Genomic DNA, 9,060 nt, shown 5'->3' on the forward strand with positions numbered 1-9,060 from the left:
TAACACCAGACGTGCGGTTCGTTAGCCATTTTAGCACATTGGTGGAACTATGCAGACCTCTGATGTTATACCAGGGCAAAATAAATCAAAATAACTAACTAAATTTTCTAGAAAATACGAAAAATCTTCAAAATATGTGTATACAGATATGTCATTCTTGAGACTAGTTCGTATTGTCTGTCAAGAGATATATGACAGTAGCAATTATATCTGTCATTTTAATTGAGAAATACATTCTATTCTCTGTCATTTCTGGACATTATCTGTAGAAATCTTTCCCGATTCACTGGACAGACTTTAAGCTCAATAATCTCAGAAAGTATCATAGATAGTACAGTTTAAGGACTGATTATAAATGAATAAAAATAAAAATGTTTAAAATGGAGTAACTAAAAATAAAAATTATAAAAATAAAGTAATTATCTACTAAACAACAAAAAATAATCTAAAATACAGAAAGAATATAGAAATTTGGTTTATTCGTTCTTGACACCCTCGTACTTAAAATTTAAAATACTCTTGCGAGCAACAAGTGACAAGACGACAGGAAAAAGAAACATAAGATCATGGGGAGAGTCTCTTCTGACTGGAATTCCCAGGGTATGCGTCTATATGATCGGAGCGTTTAGGTTTATATTATTTACTGGATATAAGTATGCGTGTAAACTTCGCCAAAAGAGTGACAGCTATAGGTACTTAAATCCCTCTTTTGTTGATATTCGCCTCCTTCTGTATTATTTTTGCAGGAATACAAAAACCCAGAAATTATTCATATTTTTTAAATCGTTTTATATTATTTGCAATGTTTGAAATTGTTTAAAAATTTATTTGTGACGTTCGAAAAAAATAGCATGTTCTATTCGGAGGTCAAATGACATTTTGTGCTTCGCCTGTAATGCCAAACGTACAGCTTCGCCACAAAAAGTATCATTTTTAAATAATTTAATAAAATAATACCGGGTGCGCCTCAAAAGTGGCTCACCTCCTATAATGTTTTTATATTTTCAGATAGAAAATCGTGAGACGACATAACTTCAGTTAGGCCGAAAAACCGATCTCGTTTTTCTTGAAAGGTTTCTAACAGGAATCACATATCGTGATTTAATTCTTGAGCCTGTCGTTTTACCATATGCCAATGATTTTGGGAGAAACAGCCAGAGTGGTAAGTGAGTTTATTAATGCTCATCAATTAAACATCTTACCCTGGCCGGCACAATCTCCTGACCTCAACCCCATCGAGCACGTATGGGACGCGGTCCAAAGAAGAATTTTGAGAATGGGTATGCCTCGTGAAACTCGTAGGGATCTGGTTCGGGCTGTGAATGCAGCGTGGCATGCTGAGACCAAGAAGAGATCGACAACCTGATCAGTTTCATGGAGAGACGATGTAGGGCTGTAACGAACAGTAGAGGAGGCCATACCCTTTATTAAGTAAAAATGGTTTTATCTTTTTTTTTTAATTCACAGTTTAGAATAAAAAAAATGTGTGTATTTTTTTGAGTTCAATAAAAATAAGGTAAATTTGAAAAATTCGGTAATTTAGTAAACTATTTGTTTATTTTAATTTTATTATATCAGAAATGCAAATAATAAAATTACTGACGATGGCTGGATAAAATTGTAATATCCCTAGACTTTTCCGATGTGTGTAGTTATAAAGGTGAGCCACTTTTGAGACGCACCCGATATACTATTTTATTTTTTAGATTTTTGTCTTAATGGCCAAATATCGACTCTTTTTTGCATCTATCAATACATTCATTCCTATTAATATTATTTTTAACTTGTATTAGTTTTAACATGCACGTTCACATTCTATTTACTATATTGTGAAAAAAACCTTGATATAAATTAAGAGTAGGTAACTAAAAAAGATCCAATTATACTAAAATTGCACAAAAAATATTAAGGCAAACAATTATATAGAACTTCAATTATTTCCATCCGGGCTCTTGATATTTGTTCTGCTATTTTCAATTTACGAGCAAAAATATACGCGGCACATAAATTTCATAAATTTTAAATTAATATGTTTAATTTAATAATTAAAAATATAGCAATAATGAAATTAACATGCTGTGGGGCAGTCGAGATGTTTGTTCATTGGCCGAAGTTTGCCTACGCATATATTTTTAACCGGTCCTACTAATTTAATAAATAATAAAAATACTGTAAAATATGAGTTATACATTTTAAAATGGGATCATATATAATTACTGAAATAACATTAAAACGTTGCGTTAATGTAATTATACTAGATTTTATATTTAAACATTTTTTTCTATCAATTTTAATATATCGAAATATAGAGTAATTGAAAACATTAGTTTATAAAGATTTAGAAACATGGTTTAAAATTTAAAGAAGTGGTTTTACCAGAAAACGTAGTCCCGACAAAAAGGGTACCACGTAAAGTGCTAAAAAAATAAGTATTCTGGAATTTTATTAAAGTACCATTGTTAATCTTTCTAAATAGATTCAAAAGTAAGTAAAAGTGCTTTACTTTTATGCTTTTTCAATCATACATTTTTATTAAAAAATGTTTTTTTTATTTATTCAATATTAGTTAGTCTTTTTTTAAATTTTTACTACTCCAAAATGGTGTTACGTCAGCCGCATTGGCTGCCGACGAGTCTCAATAAACTATCTTTCTCGCGCTTATAGATACTCATAAGACTTTCTTATCGCGCTCATTTAAAATCTTTATTCGCGTCACGCAAGTATTAAATCCCATTGAATTCGTCTGGCAATTAACACATATTTTTTAGTATCATCTAATAAACACGCTGTAAGAATTTTAGAATGCCTAAAGTATGTTTTCCAGGTATAATAATTAAACATATTTGGAATGGTCGGGTTACACTTTAAACCCGAAAAAAAAGTCTGTCATACTTATTTCTAGGTTAAATAGATGCTAAAATTTAAGAATAAACAAATTTCAAGTTGCCTAAAGAATGTTTTTTGGATTTATTTTTTTGCAAATGTTATGGGTTGCGCAGTAGCGAAATACCCCTAACTCCCCAGCCAGACTTAGGATTCTGGGTTCATCAGTTAATAAACTATACACTTTTAGTTATTCTAGCTAGCCTAAAATATGTTCTCTAAATATGTCGTCAGCTCTTAGGCTATTACATGATACTGTTTATAGTATTTTACATAATTATATAGAAAATGCGTATCGTGAACACATATGTTATGTCGAGTGCAAATACATCCCAAGTAGCATTTTTGGACACATTTTAAGTAACGTTTCTGGTGTTTTTAGACATTGTGAACGATTGTAATCTAAAAAGTATAAAGTGTAATGGAAACCAGTGATTTATTCCATTAATTGCGAGGTTCTGCATGAAGCTTTAATCACAATGTCTCTTGACGGATGATAATCAAAAGCCAAAATGACATTCCTCGCAAATTTTGAAGTATAGTTAGTGGAAAAGTTAAAAGTTTGTTAACTTTTTCTACTAATTGAAAATGACTACCACTAATTTTGACGTTCTGAATGCTTACATTGAAATTAAAGGAACACACTTCTACGCTAATTGAAACCACTAATTTATTCCACCAATTGCAACGTTCTGAATTAACCTTAATTGGCATCAATAATTTATTTTATTAATATCAAGATACCCCTGATTGCTCTTTCTACAAATAGAATTATTCTTTAATTATATAAAAAGCTTATGCATTACACGTTTCTATCAAAATTAACATTTTTATTTATAGGATGTTTTTTTTATCATAATATCAATACGTAGTTTATTAACGTAGTTTTCATGTAGTTAATGAACGGAAAAAGACGTAGTTTTTAACATCCCACTGATATTCAATGTATAAAGCTGGCCAGTGTCCAACATGTAATCCGTGCACTTGCGACTCGCTATTGGAATAGGTATTGGAATTATCAGCGTTGTATTGCGCCTTTTGATTTTACGAACTGTAATAATGACATTAGAGTGCAATACTTAAAGACATCGCTAATCGCATCGAAGCGTTTGATTTGTGGACTCTCCGCAGTCTATTATTTAAGATCTCATATATCGATCACATTTCAAGCGAAGAGACAACCTCTTAATATAGTAAAGACCCGGAAAATGTCATATTTGGGGCATCCAATAATTTACACACAACACAAAAATACACTGAAAAATGCCAGTATACTTTTAGTTGAGTTTACAGTTTTGGTAAGTAGCTTTCTACTTCATCTCAAATAAAATAAACATAAAAAAATTGTTTATAACATGATCCTCTTTATAGTTCAATATGATTGCTTTGAATACTCAAGACAATTAAAAACCACTATCTATAAGACTCTAGTAATAGCATTAAAAATTTACTGTTCATCAGTCTTTGGTTTTAAATTTTAGCTATAAAATGGTTGTTCGTATGAAGTTCTAGTAGGTATTATAATAATAAACAGCAGTAGTGATACCCTGTATCTATAATTCTTAAGGCTTTAACAGGCTATAGATTATGAACTGTGAACATAAATTTGCAGTTAGTAACATCAATATTTTCCAAAAACAGTGAATCTTTATTAGTTTTTTTAACTCAACAGATAACTAAAAAATTAAACTAGAACTCTAAAGAAACTCGAAAAACGCCAGTGTTCAATTAATGGACATAAACGTTGAAAACCCTGATAATCTTTGCTATATCTACTCGAACTTGTTAATATAAAGTTTGTTGAAATAAATCTCTAAATGCAAAACACCCGAAAAATCCTCTTCTATAAGCACAGCATTCCAAATCTCCAACAAACAATGCCAGCGGAGATTTAAATTGGCATTTAACAACGGGCGCAGTCCGATAGGTTTTGTTCCCGCCATTCCCAACGCAATTCAGAAATATTATCCGGGCTTTATTCCCGTTGCATAATAAAATATTTTAAATATTATAAGTGCCACTTGGAACGAAAATATGTATGTTTGTTTCGGAAAATCGAAACTTGCCGTGTTTAGTCGAAAATTCCGCGCTTTTTGCGCTAACCAGTTTCGAGATTTCGGTTTCGGATTTGTTGGCGTTATTGTGAAGAGGATTTAAAATAAATTTTTGCTTTGTCCAGTTCAACAGAACGTAGTGTTTCAAATATATAAATTTGCAAAACGAAACTAAATATAACAAATACGTTCCCCGATGCCTGTTGTCTATTCTGTGGCGACCAGACCGTCCGATCCGTGTAAAATAACACTAAATATTTATCAGAAAACTTACTGTATAAATGTTATGTCGTTTAATATATGTCCTAATAGCAGTAGCGCGAATATATAAGTACTCGACGGTTAACTAAAACCGAATAGCGCTCATTCGAAAGCCGCTTAGACCCAGCTGACAGTTTCCCTGTCAACAATTCATCGTTTTCAATAGCTCCCGACGTAATCCTGTTTGTCGTACATCTTTTATCAGGACTCTAGTCTTCCGTTCGCCGCAAATTCCATATTTCTCTTAAATCAACCTCGAACGCGGCATCGCTCGAGTGGAAATTAAATATAACGTAATTTTCCTTAATATATAATTCAGTGGTATGTCTTCGACGAAATGTTTGCCTTTAGTTGGGAAATGAAGCGAAAAGCATTTAAAAACACCGGGAAATGTCGAAGAAAAATCAGCTGGGATAATAAGTGAGATAGAAAAAGGAAGTGAGAATTACAAGTAAATATTAAATATCTACCGTATGATCGAAAAAAAACGGCGTCCCGTATCCCGTTGGCTTGGAGATGAACGCCGATAACATCAGTGGCGGATTAAGACATATTTGCGCCCTAGGCTAATAAAAATTTGGCGCCTATATTTTTATTCTTAAACAATTTATTATTATTGAGGAGTAGCTACAAAAAGAATATTTCATTTTTCACTAATAAGTAGTGAAAATTTAAATATTATATTTGCTACTGTAAATGTCCGAAATGCGGTAAAACCTAGGATAAGCGCGCTAAACCTAGGATTTACCAAACGCATTAACTAATTAGGTTAGCCTGGTTATTTGGAGGGTGTTAATGCATTGGTTAGCCTGGTTATTTGAGGGGTGTTAATGCATTGGTTAGGTGGTTATTTGGTGGGGTTGGTTGGTTTTTACTACCACTTGCTTTTGGTAAATCCTAGGTTTTACCGCATTTCAGACATTTACAGTAACATATCGAATAAATATCGCTATAAGCTACCCCTATAGAAATGATAATTATTTTTTTATATTTTAGAAGTTGATAAATAACCTAACCGGTCTCGCCAGGGCCAAAACTTTAAATGTGAGGTTGCACGGAGCTCCACATAAAGTCCGCGAGGAGTTTTGCCAAACCGACTGCACAAAGACGCCGCACCGGCGCCGGCGGTCTTTTTCGTTTGCGGCACTTTGTCGATAAATATCAAAGGATTATCGCGACAATGGCAATTTTTGATCCAATTATTTATGTGTTTTGTTTGTAAAGAAATATCCGCCAAAAATTTTGAATGTCCAGTTTGGTGTAGCAAAGCACCTACAAACCAGGGATAATTATGCCGTCACCGTGGCGCCTATTTTTCTTCGGCGCCCTAGGTTATAGCCTAGTTAGCCTATTGGGTAATCCGCCTCTAGATATCATTCCCCATATAATTTTACATATAAAATTCCAACAACGATTTTTATTTCGTAGCCATCGCTGACGCCGTTTTTTTTTTCATCATATTGCACTTTGGAGTAAATGTTCAATATGATGAAAAAAAAACAAAAACCAAACCAAACTGAACACGACAAAGATTCTCACCACTAGCACAGAATATCTTTGGTGTAGCTAGATGAGGGAGTAGACTTTCTAGATGCATTTTGTCCAATTTTTTTCGAAGTTTGGCAAACAAAGAATAACTGCCACGCTCTTTTCAAGAAACTTACGAAAAAACTAGTATACTTGAAAAATGGATAAAAAATCATAAAAATATACGAGATGTGAAAAATCTCGATTTGATAATCTCTGAAAAAAATTAAAAAAAAACTGTTGACTTGACAGTCCTTTAGACGTGAAATTTCTTTTTATTTTTCTGCTACCATGGTCCGCATCCCCAACTACGTCGTAGTTCCGTTCATTATTTTAAGTAGTATTATTCAAAAGAATTTAGTACTACAAAAAAATTGAATTTACTACAATCAATTGCATCGTTTGTAGTTTGTATACAACTAAAGACATTAGGTCAAACTATGTTAATTTCCAAATTTTACTATAATTCACTAATTCCAAGAAACTTTCGTTGATTTTTTTGCTACTATATAATACTACAAACGATTTTGAAAATTTTTAGACATTATTTGTTAATTTTTTTTTCTTTATTACATTGCGCTCCATTGTTTACTTTTTCTGTTAGTAGTTTTTCTAGTTAGTTCAGTTTTATTGCTACTACATAAAACTACAAACGATTTTGAAGATTTTTAAACATTTGTTAAATCAATATTTTTTCTCTTTATTACATTGCGCTCAATTGTTTACTTTTTCTGACTAATTATTCTTACTACAAAAATTTACTACAATCAATTGCATCGTTTGTAGGTTGTATACAACTAAAGAACATTATGTCAAACTATGTTAATTTCCAAATTTTACTATAATTCACCAATTCCAAGAAACTTTCGTTGATTTTTTTGCTACTATATAATACTACAAACGATTTTGAAGATTTTTAGACATTCATTGTTAATTTTTTTTTCTTTACATTGCGCTCAATTGTTTACTTTTTCTGACTAATTATTAATACTAAAAAATATTGAATTTACTACAATCAATTGCATCGTTTGTAGTTGATAATAAGCCAAAAAACGAAATGTTTACTTTACAGCGCTTTCAGATGGAACGGACCGTCCGCGACTTCTAGCAAGTGGTACCATGAGTTTATATGAACAATTTCACATGAGCGCGTATAAGGAATGCAATCCCGCAAATGCTGGAACCCGCAAATGCGGGATCCCTCTGAGATTCCGCGGGATCAAAGTTACTGGATTTACCGTGCGGGATTGTGCGGGATCTGCGGGAATCCCTACATTACTACTGGGTAACCGAATCGATCTCGATCAAGGTCAAACCGCTTCGTTCTGGGCCGATGCGTCGACGCTCGGAACCCCGGGGATTCCCCTTACGGCTTCCCAAACAGGTTAGTTGTTAGATTTCTTTCTGGCGTATGTGCGTAAGTGAAGCAAAGCGTTTAACTAGTATTTGTAGACAATTTCTTCAAATAAACTGCCGGACATAATCATTGGGACAAGCAAAATTTTAGTGCAAATTTAAAGAATATCTCTTGAACTAAAAAATATTTTGGGATGCGGTTTGGACCAGGAATTCCCGTATACGAGAATTCGCTAAATATATTTTAGAAAACCACATAGCATCTTAATCACAATAGATGCGTCTAAAACCTGGTCCAAACCGCATCCCAAAATCTTTTTTAGTTCAAGAGATATTCAACTTTAAATTTACCCTAAAATTTTGCTTGTCCCGATAATTATGTCCGGCAGTTTAGTTAAATAGATTACTTGTATTACGTCGAATGTAAACTAAACCACTTAATTACTAAAATGAGTGTCAGTGTAGTTTACAAAGAGAATAAAGGCTCAAGATTAGTTTGGGATTATTCTTTACAATCCCGCAATTTTGCGGATCCGCGGGATTGATTGCTTTAATCCCTCATGTTTGTGGGATTAAGATTTTGGTGCGGGATTGCACTCCCTAAGCGCGTATGCTCCGCCCGACGCGACGGAGTGCGTCCGACGGTTATCTTGAAAAAACTCGACGGACCGGACGGTCCGCTCCTTTGGTCCCTGTATTTGGTCCGCTCCATCTGTAAGCGCTGTTAAAGCGGGTTCCAACGTGACTGAGCTAAAATTTAACTCTATACAAAAGTGCTTCGTTTGACCGTTAGAGGGCATCAATCAAAAATAAATCCAATAAATCCTAAAATCCAAACGTTAATTAAATTAAAATTTATTTATTTTTTAAGCTTTTTATGAACCTTATTCTCAAATATAATTTGTGATACTAACATAAAATTCCATATTTTCAGCGACTAGATTATTAGCGCATAATAGATTTTGTGCGCCTGCATATA

Source organism: Sitophilus oryzae, unplaced genomic scaffold (genome assembly GCF_002938485.1).
Source record: "Sitophilus oryzae breed Bouriz unplaced genomic scaffold, Soryzae_2.0 scaffold_1184_pilon_pilon, whole genome shotgun sequence".
NCBI classification, from domain to species: Eukaryota; Metazoa; Arthropoda; class Insecta; order Coleoptera; family Curculionidae; genus Sitophilus; species Sitophilus oryzae.